At 34.8% G+C, this 15,195-nt stretch overlaps 1 protein-coding gene across 1 annotated transcript in view; it reads left to right on the top strand.

Annotated features, from left to right (window-relative positions):
• The first annotated feature begins 415 nt into the window (after window positions 1–415).
• Window positions 416–15,195, top strand: part of Ifi44l (interferon induced protein 44 like) — a 29,418-nt gene continuing 14,638 nt past the window's right edge. Inside the window, exon 1 of the mRNA XM_047537133.1 lies at window positions 416–551. The gene's annotated coding sequence lies outside the window, so the exon portion shown is untranslated. The remainder of the gene's footprint in view (window positions 552–15,195) is intronic.

Genomic DNA, 15,195 nt, shown 5'->3' with positions numbered 1-15,195 from the left:
GACTTGGTTTTGGATTCCAGTCTGCTCCACTATTCTATCGTCTAAATCACTTTGGGCAAAGTTGCTTGATGTCCTTAAGCCTCATTTTTGTATTTTGAGAAACAGGGATATTAATAGTGTTCATTGTATGAGGTTATTCTGAGGAGAAAGTAGGAAAAGACATGTAATTGTGCAGTACCAGTTGCATAGGTAAATGTGCAAGAAATGTAGGCTACTACTGAAATTTTTTTATTAACCATTGCCATTTCATGCATGTCTGCCTATGTGAGGGTTTCCTGGGGACTAAAGATCTTTTGGAAGTGCTCAGTGAGAAGTTGTTTCTTTTTCATCAACTGCTTCTTTTTCTTTCTGAGGAAAAAGAAACTCACTGGCAGTTGGCATGCTGCCTGCTGAATGTTTACTGCTTTAAGTTTCAGTTTCCTTTCCTGGTCTCTCTGAAGCAAAGGATCTCCAAAGAGCCTCCTGTCTCCACACTGTGTCTGCTCCACAACTCAGACAAAACAGTTAATCTTCCATTTCACACTCAGCTGAGATCCTACTCTCAGCTTCAGGTAGGAGACCTCCAGCCATTCTGTTTCCTAGCTATGTGAAGAAAACAGCCTGCTTGCTTTTCTTTGAGGGAATCTCAGGGTGAAATTGCTGCTAAGGATTCTCTTTTTCTTTATCATTTGCTTTTTTGTTTTAATGAAAATTTCACACAGTGACAACTACAGAGAAAAATGAAACTCTTAGTGTCATCTTCATACATTTCTATCAGATTTTAAATGTTTTGCTTTATTTAATTAGAATAGATTTTTTCTTAGAAAAATTGTTACTTTATAAAGTTGAAATAATCTGAATCTTTCCTGTACCATCTCCTCTTCCCTTCCTAGAGAGGAACATCTAGATTTTGGTGTGAATTATTGTCATGCTTATTCTTATACTTTTGCTGTGTGTGTGATGTGTGTGTGTGTGTGTGTGTGTGTGTGTGTGTGTGTGTATTTAGTATTACATAGTGTGTTACTACTTTATAAAAATTGTATTTTATTGTTTCTCATAAATTTATTTTTTTCACTAAAATTAACTGTTCAAACTTCATCTATGCCAATATGAATAGTGCTAGTTCAATCACTTTGCTGTTATTTCACTGTGTGAATGTGTCAAAATTCATATGCCCAACCTTCAAATGTTGTCATGACCTATGTTGATATGAATACACTTCTCTCAAACTGCATATAGTCATCAGGACAGTGTTAACATTCTGGACTCTTCATATCTTGGTCAACTGTTGGTATTGCTGGACTTTGTTTTGATGTGAAATGATACCCTGTTATTGTTTGTTTATAGTCTCATATTTCAAGAAAGATTGAACATCTTTTCCTTATGTTTAGAGCTTGTTTGAGTGACCTCATCTGTGAATTTCTTCTTCACCTATTTTGACTGATTTTTCTACTATATTGTTTATGGTTTCCTTAGTTCCTTCAAGAAATTTTTTTTTGATGGATAATCTTTATAGAATAAAGATGTCTCAAAATAAAAAATAAAAAAGGACTTGGAATGTGGCTCAGTAGTAAAGCATCTCTGGGTTAAATCCCCAGTACCAATAAATAAATAAATAAATAAATAAATAAAAAATAAAGAAAGAAAGGAGAGAAAGAAAAATTACTAATCAGTTATGTTGATTGGACTTGTTTAAGTCCTCACTCTCTCCATTTCCTGCTCGTCCCACGTTTGCTTCTCTGGAGTTGCACATCACTATAATTAATGCTTCTGCTCGTGAGACTTATTTAGCTTTGTTTCCCAGGGCCTCAGGTTATGAAATTGGTCAGTGACAAAGCTGTTTACCTTTGTGCTACTGTAATATTCTATTATAATTTTATATTATTCAAACTATTAAAAGTAGTTATTCATTTTTCCCCCTGAAACATCATGTGAAATTTAGGATTATCTTATTATATGTAATAAAAAGCATGTTCTTGGGTATTTAAATGATTTTCACTGAATTTAAAGATGAAGTTTGGAGCATATGACATCATTTTCAAGAAGGCTCTAAGCTGAAAATGTGATGCCTCAACTTTATTCTTTTTGCTCAAGATTGCTATAACTATTGGGGTCTAGTGTGTTTCCATGTGAATTTTAGGGTCTTTTCTTCTATTTCTATGAAAAACATCAACAGTGTTCTACAGTTTTCAGTGTAGAGAACTTTCAACTCCTTGGTTAAATTTGGTCCTACATATTTTCCTTTATTTTTATGCTATTCTGAATGGTATTGTTTCCTCCCTTTATTTCTTTTTGAATAATTTGTTGTTGGTGTATAAAAATTCAACAGATTTTTGAGTGATAACTTATAAGCCTAAAAAATTACTGAATTTGTTTTTTGGATATAGCAATTTTTTGGTGTAGTCTTAAGGATTTTCTAGCTATAAAGTCATGTCATCAGAAAACAATTGATTTTACTTCTTCCTTTTCTATATGGATGACTTTTGTTTCTTTTTCTTTGCCATGGCCATGGTTAGGATTTTCATGAATATAAGAGGCATCCTTTTCGTTCCCCTGATCTTAGGGGAAAGGTTTCAAGTTTTGACCATTGAGGGGCTGGTAATATGGTAGGTGGCAGAGTGCATGCCTAGCATGTGCAAGGCCCTGGGTTTGATTCCCAGTAGGAAAATACATTGCCAATGGGTTCGATGTTAGTTATGAATTTGTCATATATGGCCTTTATTGTGTTATAATACATTCCTTTAATAAGTACAGCACATTCCTAATTTGTTAAGAGCTTTCTCATGAAGGGATACTGAATTTTGTCACGTCTTTTCTATATCCATTGAGTTGGTCATATTGCATTTGCTGATTGGTATATGTTAAAATAACTTACGTCCCCATAACAAATCTCACTTAATCATTATGAATGAGTCTCTCAGTGTGATTTAAATTGAACTTGGTAGTATTTTGTTGAGGCTTTTTGCCTATAAGTTCATACAGGATATAGGCCTGTTCTTTTCTTATAATGTTCTTATCTGACTTTGGTATCAGGGCAATACTGGACTTCCAAAACGAATTTAGAAGTACTCCCTGTAAGATCAGATGGAGGTAACCTGATCAGAGGAAGGTATCCGAGGAACAAACAGGACAGATGTCATTAAAAAAGAGCTTTATTGGGACAGCTCTTCGGTGAGGTTCACCGGTCCTGTAGGGTGAGGACTGGGTAGAGGACCAAGGTGGCTCCTTTTTGTAGTCTGGGATAGGCTGGGGAAGGCTCGAGGGTGGATATGTCCTCCTGTGGTTGGCCAGAGACCCTGCAGGGATCAGAGTCCTTTTGGGATTGGCAGGGGATCCTGCTGAGTGGCAGGCAGGTGGGAGTCCCCACTAGGGCTTATCTTTGGTGTCTGGTTGGTCTTCAGTGCCCAGTAGGCTGCTTGATGCCCTGCCCCCATCCAGTCACCTGAGCCCACCCTAACACTCCCTACATTTCAATTTTTTGGAATATTCTAAGAAGACGTGGTATTCTTTCTTCCATAAATGTTTAGGTAGAATTCAGTCAAGAAACAATCTAGTATTGGACTTTTCTTTGTTGAGAGACATTTTATTACTGATTCAATCTACTTCCTTGTTTTTCACCATTCATATGTTCTATTTCTTCATGACTCAGTTTAAGTAGTATGGCCATTTGGACAATATTAATTCTGCCTATCCAAGAACATGGGAGATCTTTCCATCTTCTAAGGTTTCCTTTAATTTCTTTCTTTAGTGTTCTGTACTTCTCATTGTAGAGATATTTCACCTCTTTTGTTAGATTGATTCCCAAGTATTTTATTTTTTTTGAGACTATTGTGAAGGGGGTAGTTTTCCTAAATTCTCTTTCAGAGGATTCATCACTTATGAATAGAAATGCAGGAGATTTACGGATGTTGATGTTGCTACTTTACTGAATTCACTTATGAGTTCTAGAAGTTTTCTGGTGGAATTTTTCAGCTCCTCTAAATATAGAATCATGTCATCAGCAAATAGGGATAGTTTAAGTTCTTCTTTTCCTATTCGTATCCCTTTAATTTCTTTGGTTTGTCTAATTGCTCTGGATAGAATTTCAAGGACGTTGTTGAATAGAAGTGGAGAAAGAGGGCATCCCTGCCTTGTTCTAGCTTTTAGAGGGAATGCATTCAGTTTTTCTCCATTTAGAATGATATAGGCCATAGGCTTAGAATAGATAGTCTTTAGAATGTTGAGGAATGTTCCTACTATCCCTATTTTTTCTAGTATTTTGAGCTTAAAGGGGTGCTGTATTTTATCAAATGCTTTTTCTGCATCTATTGAAATAGTCATGTGATTCTTGACTTTTTAAGTCTGTTGATATGGTGAATTACATTTATTGATTTCTGGATGTTGAACCAACCTTGCATCCCTGGGATAAAACCCATTTGATTGTGGTGCACTATCTTTTTAATATGTTTTTGTATGCAATTTGCTAAAATTTTTAAAAGAATTTTTGCCTCTATGTTCATTAGGGATATTGATCTGAAATTTTCTTTCCTCGATGTGTCTCTGTCTGATTTTTGATATCAGGGTGATATTAGCTTCATAGAATGAGTTTGGAAGGGTTCCCTCCTCTTCTATTTCATGGAATATTTTGAGGAGTATTGAAATGAGCTCTTCTTTGAAGGTTTTGTAGAACTAGGCTGAGAATCCATCTGGTCCCAAACTTTTCTTTGTTGGTAGCCTTTTGATGACTTCTTCTATTTCATTCCTTAAAATTGATCTATTTAAATTGTGTATGTCCTTTTGATTTAGTATGGGTGGATCTTATGTCTCTAGAAAGCTGTTGATGTTTTGGACATTTTCTATTTTGTTGGAGTATAGATTTTCAAAATAGCTTCTAATTATGTTTTGTATTTCAATCGTGTCTGTTGTGATATTTCCTTTTTTATCCTGAATTTTAGTTATCTGAGTTTTTTTTCTCCTTCTCTTTGTTAGTGTGACTAAGGGTTTATCAATTTATCTTTTCAAAGAACCAACTTTTTATTTTGTCTATTTTCTCAATTGTTTCTTTTGTTTCAATTTTGTTGATTTCAGTTCTGATTTTAACTGTCTTCTACTACTTTTGGTGTTGATCTGTTATTCTTTCTCTAGGGCTTTGAGCTGTAGTGTTAGGTCGTTTATTTGTTGACTTTTTCTTCTTTTATTGAATATGCTCCATGAAATGAAATTCCCTCTTAGTACTGCTTTCATAGTGTTCCAGAGATTTTGATATGTTGTATCTTTCTCGTTTACCTCTAAGAATTTTTTTATTCCCCCCTGATGTCTTCTGTTATTTATGTATCATTCAATAGCATATTATTTAATCTCCAGCTGTTGGAGTAGTTTCTGTTTTTTATTTTGTCATTGATTTCTAATTTCATTTCATTATGTTCTGGTAGAATACAGGTAGGATCTCTCTCTTTTTGTACTTGCTAAGATAACTTTGTGGCATAACATGTGGTCTATTTTAGAGAAGGATCCATGTGCTGCTGAGAAGAAAGTGCATTCACTCATTGATGGACGGAATATTCTATATATGTCTGTTAACTCTAAATTATTGATTGTGTTATTGAGATCTAGGGTTTCTTTGTTCAATTTTTGTTTGGAAGATCTGTCCAGTGGTGAGAGAGGTGTGTTAAAGTCACCTAGTATTATTGTGTTGTGGTCTATTTGGTTCCTGGAATTGAGAAGGATTTGTTTGACGTACATGTATGGGTCATTGTTAGGGGCATAAATATTTATGATTGTTATGTCTTGCTGATTTATGCTTCCCTTAAGCAGTATGAAATGCCTTTTTTATCCCTTCTGACTAACTTTGGCTTGAAGTTCACTTTATCTCATATGAGGATGGATAACCCTGATTTTTTGCTGAGTCCATGTTTGCATGATATGTTTTTTTCCCATCTTTTCACCTTTAGTCTGTGGATGTCTTTTTCTATGAGATGAGTCTCTTAAAGACCGCATATTGTTGGGTCTTTCTTTTTAATCCAATCTGCCAATCTGTGCCTCTTGATTGATGAGTTTAGGGTTATTATTGAGATGTGACTTATATTCCTGGTCATTTTGGCTTTTTTTTTTTTTTTTGGTGTTTAACTTGACTTGCTTTCTCCACTGTTTGCCTATTCCTTTAGGGTAGTTCCTCCCTTTGCTGACTTACGTTGTTTTTCTTCATATCTTCCTCATGGAGTATTTTGCTGAGAATGTTGTGTAGTGCCAGCTTTGTATTTGTAAATTCTTTTAGCTTTTGTTTATCATGGAAGGATTTTATTTCGTTGTCAAATCTGAATGTAAGTTTTGCTGGGTATAAGATTCTTGGTTGGCATCCATTTTCTTTCAGAGCTTGAAAAATGTTGTCCAGGCCCTTCTAGCTTTTAGGGTCTGGGTTGAGAAATCTGCTAATATCCGCATTGGTTTCCCCCTGAATGTAATTTGATTTTTTTCTCACACAGCCTTTAAAATTCTATCTTTATTATGTATGTTAGGTATTTTCATTATAATATGCCTTGGTGTGGGTCTGTTGTAATTTTGTACATAGGTGTCCTATAAACCTCTTGTATTTTATTTTCCATGTCATTTTAAGATTTGGGAAATTTTCTGATATTATTTCATTGAATAGATTGTTCATTCCTTTGGTTTGTTTCTCTGTGCCTTCCTCAATCCCAATAATTCTTAAATTTGGCCTTTTCATGATATCCCATAATTCTTGTAGATTCTGTTCATGATTTCTTACCATCTTCTCTGTTTGGTCAACTTTGTTTTCAAGATTAAATATTTTGTCTTCAATGTCTGAGGTTCTGTCTTCCAGGTGTTCTATCCTATTGGTTATTCTTTCTGTGGAGTTTTTAACTTGGTTTATTGTTTCCTTCATTTCAAAAAAATTTTTTTTCAGAATCTCTCTCTTTATTGAAATGATCCTTTGCTTCCTGCTTTCACTCTTTTAACCATTGATTGGTGTGACCATTCAATGCCTGCCTTTGCTGTCTTATCCATCATTTGCTTCTCTGATCATTTTAACTATGTACATTCTGAACTCTCTTTCAGACATTTCTTCTGCCATGCTGTCATTGGATTTTATTGATGTAGCATCTAGGTTTGTTTGGGACACTTTCTTCCCTTTTTTTTCTCATATTGTTCATGTATCTTCCTCTCTCCTAGTCTTCAGTGGCCTGAAGTCTTGGAGGAACTTGATAATGCAGTGACCCCAAAATTATGCTGCCCCTCTAGGGATGGTGGACTCCAGGTAGGGTTTATTCCCTGCTAGTGGACAGAGGTTCCTCCACATGTTGACAGATAGTGAGTCACAACAGCACTAGACTATGGGCTGGGGCCCAACTAGTCTGGTCCCAGTTCTCTGGGCCTACTTCCCCAGCATTGAAATCTTGCCCAGTGGCTGTGGGCTGATCCGGCCTACCTCATATTTCTTAATTTTATGTTTTGTTGATGTCTACTGGGTATTTTGAAATCACCTAGTTTTATTATATTGGGAACTGTTTGAGATTTAATGTCAAGAAATTTTTTAAAAAATTCATAATTGGGTGTACTGCATTTAAGGCATAAATATTTATTATCATTATATCTTCTTTTTGAATTGTTCTCTTTATCAGGATATAGTCGCCTTCTTTGTCTCTTTTGATTAATTTGTCCCTGAAATCTGCTTTGTCAGGTATGAGAGTAGCTACTCATGCTTATTTTGGGGATCCATTTTTATGGGAATATTTTTCTCATTCTTTTACCTTCAGTTTGTGGGTGTCTTTGCTTATAAGATGAGTCTTTTACAAACAGCATTTAGTTGGATCTTGTGTTTTTGATCTTTTCTGCAAATCTGTGTCCTTAAATTGGGGTTTGAGGCCATTTACATTCAGTGTATGGATATGTGTTTGTGGTTTCCTGCCATTTTTATTTTTTGCTTCACTTAATTCTGTCTTGATTTTCATTCAGTAGATTACTCTTCTATTGATCTTCCCTTATTTTGGGTCTAGGCTCCATCTCTTAAATGTCTTACTACCTTTAACATTGCTGCACTGCCCAATCTCCCAGTACGTGAACTCTTAGGGGATGCATTCAAACTAAGCCATAGCATAGAGTATATGAATATTTAACAAAATATGTTCCACAGTAGTGCATGGAATTTTCCAATTCCTCAAGTCCATATCTGTATTTGACCTTGCTAGTCTTTTAAATTCTATCATTTCTTGATATATTATTGTTTTTAATTCACATTTCCCCAATTACTAATGGGGTCATTGTTCTCATATTCACTGGTCATTTGCAAAGTATCTTAAAATTTCTTACCATTTTTCTGGTGAGCTGTCTCTTTTGCTTATTGATTTATGATTATATTATACATACATACTCATGCATACAGGGATGTATTACAAATATGTATCTTTATAGTCACTTGGGTTGCAAACATATTTTCTTTCACATAATATTTTGCCATTTTACCCTCTGAATATTTTAATGGAGAGAACATGTAAACTCTAATGTAATGAAAGTTTTATCTTTTTCTTTCATATGTAGTGCTTTTTGTGTTCATAGGTGTCTTTTCTTAATCTGATAGTACTTAAACTTTAATCACATCAAACTCACAGAAGTACCAAGGAATATTTTGAAATTTGAAGGAATTACAGTGATATCTGTCAGATACTGCTTAAACAACTACCTACCTTGAACTGGATCACAGTTTCAGCATTAGATTGCTTATATGTCACTCAAAGATGTAATTTTTTTTGCAAAACTGGGTTTTTAAATTGTTTTTTTTTTTGAGATTACAAAGGAAATATCTGACAAAGCACTAGTTCCACAAAAATTTTAGAATTACCTTATAAATGTCCACAAAATCTCATTAAGATTTTAACATTGAATCTATTACTATATGAACACATTAAGGCCTTTATTTATGCTATATCTGATTTTGCCTAGTGACATTTTATAGTTTTCTGTGTGGAGACCTTATACATGTTTAAAACATTTCTTTAGCCTTATTAGATTTGTTTATTTTTTTAGTAATGTAAATGGTACTTAACATTTTTAATGTAAAACTGTTTGCTGTTGGTACACAGAAATAGGGGTAATTTTAGCATATTGACCTTGTGTCTTAGTTTGTTTTGTGCTGTTAAAACAGAATACCAGCTGGTAGTGGTGGTACACAGTTTTAATCCTTGCAGCTTGGGAGGCTGAGGCAGGAGGATTATGAGAGCAAAGATAGCCTCAGCAGTTTAGTGAGGCCCTAAGCAACTCAGTGAGACCCTGTCTCTAAATAAAATTTAAAAAGGGTTGGAGACATGGCTTAGTCCTCAAGTACCCCTGTGTTCAATTCCCAGTATCAAAAACCAAAACAACAACCACCAAAAAAAAAACAAAAAAAACAAAAACAAAAACAAACAAACAAAAAAAAACCAAAAAACAAAAGAAAAAGAAAAAGAAAAAAAACTCAAAACCAAAATACAAGAAACAGAATACCAGGGGCAGGGTAGTTTATAAAGAACAGAGATTTATTCCTTTTCTTAAAATTATTTTATTCATTCTAATTAGTTGTACATGACAGTAGAATGCATTTATACATTTTGATAGATCATACGTAAATGGAGTGTAATTTCTCATTTTCTGATTGTACATATTGTAGGATCACATCAGTCATGCAATCATATATGTACATGAGGTAATATTGTCTGTTTCACTCTACTATCCATCCTATCCCCATACCCCTTCCCTTCCCTTCCCTCCCCTCTACCTAATATAAAGTAACTCTATTCTTCCCTTCCTCCCACCATTGTGAATTAGCATCTGCATATCAGAGAAAACATTCAGCCTTTGTTTTTTGGGGGTTTGGCTTATTTCACTTAGCATGATATTCTCCAACTCCATCCATTTACCAGCAAATGCCATAATTTCATTCTTCTTTAAAGCTGAGTAGTATTCCATCCTATATACACACCACATTTTCTTTATCTGAGATTCATTTCTTACTGTTCTGGAAGGTAGAGAGTTCAAGGTCATGGCGTCTGCATCTGGCAAGGGCCTTCTCACCATGTCATCCCATGGTAGAAGGTGGAAAGACAAGAGCCATTTATGAGAGAGAGAAAGGGATTGACCCCTTGACCTGAAACTATTTTATAATCAGCATTAATTCATTCATGGCCTAAATATTCCTCATTAGGCCCACCTCCCTACACTGTTGCATTGGGGATGAAATTTCCAACACATGCTTTTGGTAACACACATTGAAACTGTAGCACATTTTATTTAGCAGTCTTGTGCAATGTGGTGAATTGAATCTATAATAGTTGCTAATTATTCCCACCTTGTTTGGGTCAACTGGTATTTTTTCTGACTTCTTGAAGTAGGAACTTATATCATTTGTTTTCATCCTTTTTTATTTTCTAATACATCTGTTTAAAGATATATAACTTTATATCATGTTCTAGCTTCATTTTATAAGTGTTGACAATGATATTTTTATTTTAATTTCATTAAGATTTATTTCACTAATGGATTATTTTAAAGTATACCTTATTTTTTAATGTATAGGCAGCTATACTAATTATGATCTTTTTTCTGATTTCTTATATCCTTATTCAAAATTATGTGCTTTGACTGTTTTGAGATTTGATTGCTTTTGGGGGATCATAGCCCTATGTGAATATTTGCCCTATGTTTGCTTTGTCTTTTTCATGTTCTGTAGTTTTACATATCCTAACCAATTTTAACATGTGCTTTAGTCCTTTTTGCCTTGTCCTCTTTCATTCTCTTTTGGCCTCAATGCTTTAGTTGAGAAATAGGTATCTTTAATCACATATTCTAAAGTTAAATGAATTATATTAATTATTAATTTGATTGTATATTTTTAAATTCAGAATTTCTTTTATTTTTATTTTTTAATTTTACTGTCAATTATACAGTCATCACATAATTATTTGAACACACCAGCCACAGTAACTTTTAAATCATAATTATTATCATGTATAATTGTACACATTAATGGGTTTCTGTGTGACATTTTCTTACACACATATAACATACTTTGATCATATCTATTCTCCCTGTTACTCTCTCTGATCCCCTTCCCCTCTAGACCAGATACTTTTCCCATTCCTTAATAGTTCTCTATTTTCATGTCATCTTTTTAAAATCTAGAGGTCTATTTGATTTCTGGAATTGAGAAGGATTTGTTTGATGTACATGGATGAGCCACTCTTTGGGGCATAGATATTTATGATTGTTATGTCTTGCTGATTTATGGTTCCCTTAAGCAATATGAAATGTCCTTCTTTATCCCTTCTGACTAACTTTGGCTTGAAGTCCACATTATCTGAAATGAGGATGGATACTCCAGCTTTTTTGCTGTGTCCGTGTGCATGGTATGTTTTTTCCCATCCTTTCACCTTTAGTCTATGGGTATCTTTCTATGAGATGAGTCTCTTGCAGGCAGCATATTGTTGGATTTTTCTTTTTAATCCAATCTGCCAGTCTATGTCTTTTGATTGATGAGTTCAGGCCATTAACATTCAGGGTTATTATTGTGATATGATTTGTATTCCCAGTCATTTGACTCATTTTTGTTTTTTGACATGACTTGGTTTCTCCTTTATTTGGCTATTCCTTTAGGCTAGTTCCTCCCATTGCTGATTTGCATGGTTGTTTTTCATCTCTTCCTCATGGAATATTTTGCTGAGAATGTTCTGTAATGCTGGCTTTCATTTTGTAAATTCTTTTAGCTTTTGTTTATCATGGAAGGATTTTATTTCGTCATCAAATCCTAAGGTAAGTTTTGCTGGGTATAAGATTCTTGGTTGGCATCCATTTTCTTTCAGAGCTTGGTAAATGTTGTTCCAGGCTTCTAACTTTTAGGGTCTGGATTGAAAAATCTACTGATATTCTTGTTGGTTTCCCCCTGAATGTAATTTGATTCTTTTCTCTCTCAGTCTTTAAAATTCTGTCTTTATTTTGTATGTTAGGTATTTTCATAATAATGTGCCTTGCTGTGGGTCTATTGTAATTTTGTATATTTGGAATTCTATAAGCCTCTTGTACCTGGTTTTCCATTTCATTCTTCAGATTTGGGAAATTTTCTGATATTATTTCATTCAACATCTCTAGTAATAAGAGAAATGCAAATCAAAACTACCCTAAGATTCCATCTCACCCCAATTAGAATGGCGATTATCAAGAACACAAGCAACAATAGGTGTTGGCGAGGATGTGAGGGAAAAGGTACACTCATACATTGCTGGTGGAGTTGCAAATTAGTGCAGCCACTCTAGAAAGCAGTATGGAGATTCCTCAGAAAGCTTGGAATGGAACCACCATTTGACCCAGCTATCCCACTCCTTGGCCTATACCCAAAGGACTTAAAATCCGCATACTATAGAGATACAGCCACATCAATGTTCATAGCTGCTCAATTCACAATAGCCAGATTGTGGAACCAACCTAGATATCCTTCAATTGATGAATGGATAAAGAAACTGTGGCATATATATACAATGGAATATTACTCAGCCATAAAGAATGATAAAATTATGGCATTTGCAGGCAAATGGATGAAATTGGAGAATATCATGCTAAGTGAGATAAGCCAATCTCAAAAAACCAAAGGACAAATGATCTTGCTGATAAGCAGATGATGACACATAATGGGGGGTAGGACGGGTTAGTGTTAGGGTTAGGGTTAGGTTTAGGGTTAGGGTTAGGGAGGGGGGCAAGAATGGAGGAAGGAAGGACTGTATAGAGGGAAAAGAGGGGTGGGAGGGGAGGGGGGAAGGGAAAAAATAACAGAATGAATCAAACAACATTATCCTATGTAAATTTATGATTACACAAATGGTTTGTCTTTAGTCCATGAACAAACAGAGAAACAACATGTATCCCATTTGTTTACAATAAAAAAGTCTAGATTATACATGAGAGAATACATGTAATACTCAAATTTCTGAGTCTAGCTTCCTTTACTTAACATAATGACCTCCAGTTCAATCCATTTTCCTGCAAATGACATGATATCATTCTTCTTAATGGCTGAATAATACTCCATTGTGTATACATACCACATGTTCTTTATCCATTCAATTGTTGGTGGGCATCTAGGATGATTCCCCTTTAAACTGATTATTCATAGGTTTGGTTTCTTAATTTGTCCCATAGGTCTTATATGTGTTTTGTTTATAATTTTTTGTTTTTTTCTTCATTAATGTCAAAATGTGATAATTCATCAACCTTATCTTTAAACCCTGCTCTTCTTTATTCCACTTCATCTACTCAAGTATTTAAATTTCACAGGAATTTTTGTTTGGCTTATTTTTTCATTTCTGAGATTTCTGTTTGGTTCTTTTTCAGAATCTCTACCTCTTTTTGTTGAATTGATCTTCCATATTCTGTATTCTGTGCCTTAATTCATTCAGCCGTTGTATCCTCTTAGAAGTCACTGCTCATTTTGAAAATCAATCCTTTGGATTCTGTGGAATTTTATTCATTTTGATGTCTTTAGGTTCAGTTGCTGAAGAGTTATCCTTTGGAGAAGTCATGCTGTTTTGTTTTTTCATACAAACACATTCTTGTGTCTCTGTTGGAATGAATCTCTTCCACTTTTATGTAAAGGTCTTCTTGGTGAGCAGAATTCTCTGGAGGGCTCAATACCCAAAACTACTCACATCAGACAAACCATGGTAACACCACCACCTGTACAAAGAGAATCTCGTAGTTGCAGCATTGGGTTCCCTTGCCCCTGAGGAGCTGGAGTCAGAGTTGGGGACTCCTTTGTACTTTTCTCTGAATTGTCTTTCTGCTTCTGTGTGCTTCTTTTTCTTGTTGCCTCTTTCTTAATTCCCAGAGCTCTTCTTCTCTTCCTCTGCTTGGCGTAAAGTTTCTTCTTTTTTTTTCCTTGACTTTTCCCCCCACAGATTAACGGGAAGGATACTTCTATTTTATCATTTTATCCAGATCCTCCCAACCATAGTAGTTTTTAAATCTCTATGGATAACCCCATTATCAGTCTGGGTTTGTTCCTCTTGTTTGTTTTTTCTTCTTGGTTTTCTATTATGTTTCCTGTTTCTCAGTTTGTTTACGATAAAGTAAAGTGTGAGGCGTTGTGTTTTGAAAAATATAGAAATAATATGAAGATAGGAATATGTTCTTTTCATCCAGATAAGATTTATTTTGATTTTGCCATGAAAATTTTTGACACTCTAAATTCTTTTTCACCTTAATGCAAACAAAGTCTGGGACTTTGGGAAGATAAAGTCTGTTTCTAGTGCACCCTTACTTCTTCCCTGTAACTCTTCAGAATTCTGATCCACAACCTGGGTCTGGGGAAAGGTTCCTAAGATCCACTCCTTGCTACACACTGAAGTAGTATTTTCCCTCCTAGCTTATGAGTCTAGCAGAAGCTTTGCTTAATTTCTCAGGTGACTTTTCTAAAGTTAACAGACGCACCTCAGGAAAATGTGCTCTCAAATGCCCATCTTACCTCTCTCTATTAACTTCTCCAAGTCTTAGAAGTCACATAATTCCTCCCTGTCTTGTTAGTTCTGTAATATTTTTGAATATGTGTATTTTTACACTCTATCCTATTTTTCTATCTTTTTTTTTTTTGCATTTAAATGACTGTTAATAGTTTAGTATGCCACAGTGGGATTTCTCTATCTGTTAACAATTTCCATATTTTATTTTTTCTTTGTGAGCTATTTTCTGTATAAGTTTTTCAGTTTTATCTTCTAATTAATGGATTGATAAACTGTGGAATGTGTTTCAGCTATCTTTTTTTTTTTTTTTGATACTGAAACTTAAACTGAGGGGTGCTTAACTACTGAGCCACATCCTCAGCCCCTTTTTCATTTTGAGACCAGGGTCTCACTAAATTGCTTAGGGCCTCACTAAGTCGCTGAGGATGACTTTGAACTTGCAGACCCCCTACCTCAGACTCCTGAGCCACTGGGATTATCGTGTGCACCACCATGCCTGGTAGCCATCTGTTTTTATAGTGAAAGTTTTTTTGGGATATGGCCATGTCTATTTTTAAAATTTTTGTATTAGTCTGTTTTTGTTACTATAACAAAATGCTGAGACAGGTTAACTTTATAAAGCAAAGTCGCTAATTTAGCTCACAGTTCTAGAAGTTTAAGTGTATGATGCTGTCAATGCTTGGCTGTGGTGAGGGGTCTCTTGAATGCGTCATGTCCACCTCACATGGATTGAACGTTGTGAGAG

This window comes from Sciurus carolinensis, chromosome 1 (genome assembly GCF_902686445.1).
Source record: "Sciurus carolinensis chromosome 1, mSciCar1.2, whole genome shotgun sequence".
NCBI lineage: Eukaryota > Metazoa > Chordata > Mammalia > Rodentia > Sciuridae > Sciurus > Sciurus carolinensis.
This window is presented reverse-complemented; position numbering and strand designations above follow the sequence as displayed.